We start from the raw sequence: 6,997 nt of genomic DNA, 5'->3' as shown, positions 1-6,997 counted from the left end.
CAAGTTGCATGCTACTCTCAGTGCTTGGTTAGTGTTTATAGATTATAGCCATGGTTTAGGGAAGTGCAGAATCCATCATTTGTTTTGATACTTTTTTAATTTGCTACTATTTTCTCTTCACGTAATAAGTAGAGTTTTTATGCTAGTAAATGATTTGTGTCTCTTGTATTAGTTTTCTTTGCGAACCATTTATCTTTTTTACTTTTATGATTGAGGTCTTTAATTATGTTTGTATTTGGAGTTGGCGCATAGGGATTTTGTTTTATTTAAGTTGGGCTAGAATCTTTATTATATATAAAAAGAATAGTTTTAGCTTTAAGTAAGAGTTTATTATGTTGGTTGGGTGCTTTATACCTTTTTTGAATTCGTTCTCTCTCTAGAAGATTAGTACATGAGGTATCTGATTTTGCTCCCAATATGATCGATAGCGATTCCTTTTCAACTTTAGTTTACTTCTTATAGAGTTTTATCATTGCCAGGATATGGCACCATGTAATACCTTTTTTCTCTTTTTCTACATATTTTTTCCCTTTTTCCATATATCTTTTTTTAAGAATAAGAAAGATATATTACGGTTAGGAGAAGAAAATATAATAAAAGAAAATGAGACATCCTTCCCAAAAGAAAAAAAGAAATTAAAACAAAATAAAAAACCAACAAAAAAAGCAAAAAAAAACATCTCGCCCAATAATAATGGTTTATATATATGTAGAAAGATATAGATATGGGTGAAATTCTCTTACAAACAAGTATTTTGACTTTCTATACATTCTTGATGGAGAACCAAAGATCAAAACATGCAATCCAAAATCCTACATATGACATCAATAATCATAATCTTAAATCCTTCAGCAAACCCCCCTACTTGATCCACATTCAACCCATGAATGCAAACCAAGGTAATTGGGAAAAGAAATTCAGAATTGAAAAAAAAAACACCTAGCTTACCTCGACAAGTAATCATAATTCTTAGCTCAACAAGATAGTCGAAGACTCTTTCGATGAAGACTCACTAGATAGCTAAAAGCTTTATAGTAAGTAATTGAAGACTTAGGATGGTGGTGGCCAATGGAATAAAAATTGTACTTGAACTTTTAATCTAATTACAGTTAAGAAAGAATTAAAATATAATTAAACTTAACCAATATTTAAATAAACCACAAAGGCTTCTCTCTTGAGCGGCATTGGGACTCGTATTTGACTTCAAGCTTTAATCTTCCTCTCAGTCTTAGAGTCTTCTTAATCTTTTAATTTATGTTACAGATTTTAGGTAGTAGAGAAACACTCCTTGCAATTGTGTGATGGAATTCTTTAAAGAGAATTTGGTGAGGAGAATAATTCCCTTGGTTGATTTTCATCTTGATTCTACCTCTTATTTCTTTGACGATTTCTTATTCTCTTTGAATTCTTATTGCCAAACTGTAAAGGATTCTTCATACTGTTGAGTTTTAATTTAAAACAAATAAAAGAAACTAGGAAAGGGACTCACAGGAGGAGAGGGAAAGGGGATTCCCTCTCGGGTAAGGTGTCCCACATAGGAGGATGTTTGTTTCTCCTCCAACTCTTCTTCCTACGACCTCCTAGGACTTTATTATCAATTTCAACTTGAGTCTAGCTTTTTACATATTGATCTTGGACTCAAATAGGAATCTTCTAGCCTTTTTAAGGATAAAAGACTTCGGGTTTCCTAAGGGAGAGGGATCCTACGCGAGTGGGCCTATTTCTTCCTTCCACCTTTTGGTCATGTGGGCCTAAGGACAAAAGAGCATATAGCCAAATAATTTCTTGCTTTCCTTGGCCTCTTCTTGACAAATCTTAGGCCTCCAAACTCAATTCGTCATTGATCCAATCTTGGACTAAAAAGTTGAAGGCTTGTTGAAGCTTTTTGGACCTTGTCCTAGTGATTGGGCCTAAAGGCATTTAGATCTTTTTTTCCAACTCTCTGAGCCAATCTTGAATGATTTTGGGCTATTCTTGGAATTGAGATGAATTAGGAAACAAAATTGGATGAAATGGATATTTCTCCTTGGTGTCAAACTTGCAAAATCCAAAAGGAAAAAGGAATTTGTGTTCTAACAGGATTGGGAATCCTCGCAGGCATGGGGTTCTTCATCCACGTGATTTGTAGGAGCACATGCCCTGAGCGTGCACGTGTTTTTCCTATGCACGTGCAAGTAGCCTCTAGTGTTGTCTTCGTGGGCACAGACATCCTTCCCTTATAGGTGAGCTTGCATGCGTGGGTGTTTTCTTTCTCACGGGTGTGATTCTCTCGTCTATCCAGAAAATGTATCTCTCGAGTGTCTAAGTTCACATCATACCCCTTTTTTAAAAAAAAGATTCATCCTCTAATCATCATCTATACCAAAAGAAAAAGATTTAAAACATTAAAAGTAGAGAACACTCCATAGTCACTTGGGAGATCAATCTTGTTAGCGTTGCGTTGACGCACTCTAAGATTTCCATTACTTAAGATGTGACATCCCAGGTTCCAGTTAAGGCAATTGGGTGTCAGATACAGATTCAGAATAATGAGTGCATGATAATATTTATGCAGCAGAATCAAGACCTTAACAAATCCCTTACAGATACATATATATAGTTCCAAATACATACATTATTAAGGTCAGAAGTGGCTACAAAATATAAAACATAAAGGCTACTTCTTTCATTGTGCTACTTGAATTCATCAGAGTGCAGGAACAGACATGCACCCAGACTTGTGGATCTACGGGATTCTCATAGAGTTCCAATGGTAGGTCTGCCTGTGGTTCCTCATTTTCTTCCTCACTGGGGGGAATGGAAAAAGTGAGTTCCATATGCTGAGTAAGGAAAACAGTATTAAATTAACATCGTAAGATTTCAAAAGATTATTATTTTATCTTACCAATTAGCTTCCTCGTTTACCTAACTCATCATTAGGAAAAAAATCATTTATTTGAATATCAAAATAGTACGTTAGTATAGAAAATCAAATATACATATATCATGCTAAATAATAAAAAAAATCAAATGAATCATGAAATACTCAGATTTTTCATGTCATGCTTTAGGAAATCATTACAAACTTCCATATCTAAGGGTAGATACAGATATAGATTTCTAACTACCCAAGTGAAATGACCAGATTATATAAAGATACGGCAAATTGCTCAGTCCCACTTCTAGCTGGCCAAACCATAGTACGATCTATAACAATGGTTGTATCAATCTTAGTGGTCCTAACAGATAATCTATAGTCACAACATTACTTAGCCACGGGTGACCCCTACAGATAGTGTGATATCACTCTCGTAAGAGGGTACGTCGTTATCTGTTGGGAGTGATTCTGTTACGTCTTTCTAGACCAGATAGGGGAGGGAGAAAAAGATACCCCAAATAGCAAGGGGAACAGATACCCCTTAGAGATAAAAAACCTAAAAAGACATTTGATGCAATATACATGTCAATACAGATACACTTCGGACCATACAGGCTTCATTCCACTTTTCTCTTTTTCTTTTTCTTTTATTTTCTTTTTTACTATCACGGGCTACATATTACATTTATCACATGCAAATTCACCAAGTGTCAGTAAATCTCACAACATGCTTGAAAATCAGACAATTCGACTAACTTGAATATAGAGACATGCAAAACAGACAAAATAACTATCATATTAAATTTTTTTATCTAAAAATACTCCTTAGGACGTCGAAAGTAATAGTAGATTTCTCACCGAAACCTTGATGTTTTCTCTTTCACTGTTTTCCTTTTTTTTTTCTTCTTCTCTCACTATTTTATAATATCTCTCTCTCTAAATCTTTTAAAAATGGAACAAATGGAATTATGGAGAGGAAGGGAAGGGGAAAGGAAATTTATAAAATTTTATAACCGTTGGATTCGTGCCAAGTGGAAAAATTTGCTGAAGAGAAAGGAGAAAACATGCTTGGCATGAAAAACAGGAGAGAAAAATTTCCTCCACCCGCGGCGGCAGTGCGCTGCCCAAAGGCCGCGATGGAGCTCTATCCGAGGTCACAGAGCCCGACCGGCACAGTGCAGGCTAGCCTGCAAGTGCACAGGCCTGCTGCCCCGCGCATAGGCCTACTACGCACAAGCCCTAGGCACACAGTGCCTCTCCGTGCAGGCCTACAGCATGGACAGCATGCGCACAGTGTGCGGCGCCAGTCGGTACGCGAAGTAACACACAGACGACCCACCTGCACGTAATAGGAGATGGGCACAAGTCCTGACCATGCACTGTTCGCATGACGGGACGTGCGTGCAAGCGTGCAGATGGGTCGTGCACGTTGTGTGTATGCCCCGCGCCAACTTTGCGCGCGCGCAGTGCCTAGTACTTGTGCAGGCAAACCTGCTTTCCTACTGGATTTTTTCTCGCGAGTCGGTTTTCTCTCCTTTCGCCGTTTTTGAATTTTTTTCTAATTTTTTCTTTTGAAATAAAACAAAATAATGTAAAATAAATTAAAATAAAAATAGATTAAAATCACGGATCTCGAGAGTGATGTAAATTAATTTAAATTTAGGGCAGCCAAAGGTCCGAATAAATAGAGTTTCCAAATTATTTTAGCACAGTGATGGGCGGGGTGTTACATAGGAAATCTTTCTTTTTGTATATGAACCCAAATCAATCTCCTAGTTTGAATACAACCCCTTTCCTTCCTTTGTTGGCACTACATGCATATGATTCATTCTACTTCTAGATATACTGTATAGCCTTTTCATGTATGGCTTTAATGAGCTCTACCCTATGTTGTCCATTTGTATTCTTAATTTTCTACAAGGGTAAAGGTGTTAGATCTAGCAAATTTAAAGTATTAAAACCACAAACAATCTTGAAAGGTGAAAATCCTATAAAAATATGAATAATACAATTGTATGCAAATTCAACCATAGGCAGACAATCTTCCCAAGTTCTCAAATTTTGACCAACTATAACCCATAATAAGGAACCTAAGGTCTTATTGACCACCTCAATTTAGTCATTTGTTTGAGGGTGACACGCAGTAGAAAATAATAATTTATTCCCCAATTTACCCCATAAAACTCACCAAAAAGTGGCTAAAAAACTTCACATCCCTATCACTCATAATGGTATTTGGAATGCCATGCAATCTCACAACATCACTAAAGAAAAAGTTAGCAATATTTATTACATCATCAATCTTATGGAATCTAATAAAGTGTGCTCTTATACTAAATCAATCTAATACGACAAATATGTTATCACTACCCTTCAGAGTCCTAAGCAATCGTTAAATAAAATCCATAGAAATATCTACCCAAGGTGTCATAGGTATATGCAAAGTTGCGTATAGACCATTAGGTAAAATCCTAGATGATGTGATCCTAGACGGCTTAAAATTAGTTCTAAAGATGCAATCCCACATCAAGGGAGAACCCCACAAAATTACAGATTCCTGCAAAATAATTATCCGCGAGTCTATAGCTGCATGAGTTCGTGCAAATGCAGAATAACAAACATGCACCCACAAGCACAGACCCACAAGACCTTATAGGTTATTGTAAAGATTCATGCAAGGATTCCCATAGGTCCCGTCAAAAAAAGTAAGAAGTTTCAATTTTTGTTTGTTTCCTAATTGAGATTATTCTAAAGAATGGATCAAGTTTGTTCAAAAAAAGTTTAAGCCCTAAGTGAGATTAATAGGTTTGAAGAATTGTAAGAAAGTCCAAGTGTTAGCCCAACCTGAGAAGGCCTCAAAACCTTATAGCTAAGGAGGCCATGGCTCAAAGAGATCGCACAAAAGGGAAGAGGGTCAACCCATATCGCACCTAGGGAGGTCTTCACGTGCACGCATGAAGACATGCTTGTAGAGAAGGAACAAGTTGCACAACCCACACGCTTGGGAAAGCTAAAGCTGCACGCAACAAAAGTGATGTAGGGTGGAGATGGATGGCTCCACGGATTGAAAACACCTCGATCATGAACTCACTATATTCAGCTGTTCAATATTTAATTACCTAAATTCAACCCTCCCTACTAAAATCACAATCAATATACTGAAGGCTTATCTAGGTAACTAAGAAATTAAGAGAATAGAAAGATGTCATGGCTTATCCGATAAGTTGATCCTAATTCTCTAGTTCAACAAGGTCCTAACTTGAAGACACCTGATGAACACTTCAAAAATTAGCAAACCTAATTTTAAGAAAACAAAATTTTATTTCTGAATTCTCAAGTTGTGAATTACAACCTATAGTGAGGGCTTTTTATAGGTTTTCACCTATGAAAAATAATAAAATAATACTCTATCCCAATCCTTAATCCACAAATGCTAATTAAAAATTCCTAAAGTATAGAATTACAATATAATAATATTAGAAAAGTTTGCTAAAATAATGTAGCAATTATCACATGTAATTTTTAATAAGATCACATGGAAAATTTGGGAAAAAAAGATAAGCTTCCTCAGCTAAAGCTACTACATCCTCACGCCACATGTGTCCTATACGTGGGAGGTCCCCTGCATGTGCGCTCAGATGCGGGCATGTGTGTTTGATCGCCTAGGCGCAGTGTCCGCGCGCACGATTTCCTCTCGCACGCAATACACATGTACTTGTCACCTGCACGTGTGTGACGTGATATGTGATATCTCAAGTGCTAATTAAGGCAAATGGGTGTTAGATACAGATTCAGAATAACGAGTGCATGATAAAATTTATGCAACGAAACAAAATCATTACAAATTCCTTATAAATATATATGAGTTCCAATACATATATATACTGAGGCTAGAAGTGGCTGCAAAATACAAAAAAAACGAAACATTAGGGCCACTTCTTTCACTATGCTATTGGATTTATCAGAGTGCGAGAACAGTCATGCACTCAGACTTGTGGATCCACAGGACCCTCATAAACTTCCAAGGATTGGTCAGCCTGCAGTTCCTCACTTTCTTCATCATCTGGGGAGACATGGATAAAGTGAGTTCTATATACTCAGTAAGAAAAATAGTATTAAATTAATATCGTAAGATTTCAA

Source organism: Carica papaya, chromosome 8, assembly GCF_054855325.1.
Source record: "Carica papaya isolate Zhongbai chromosome 8, ASM5485532v1, whole genome shotgun sequence".
NCBI lineage: Eukaryota > Viridiplantae > Streptophyta > Magnoliopsida > Brassicales > Caricaceae > Carica > Carica papaya.
This window is presented reverse-complemented; position numbering follows the sequence as displayed.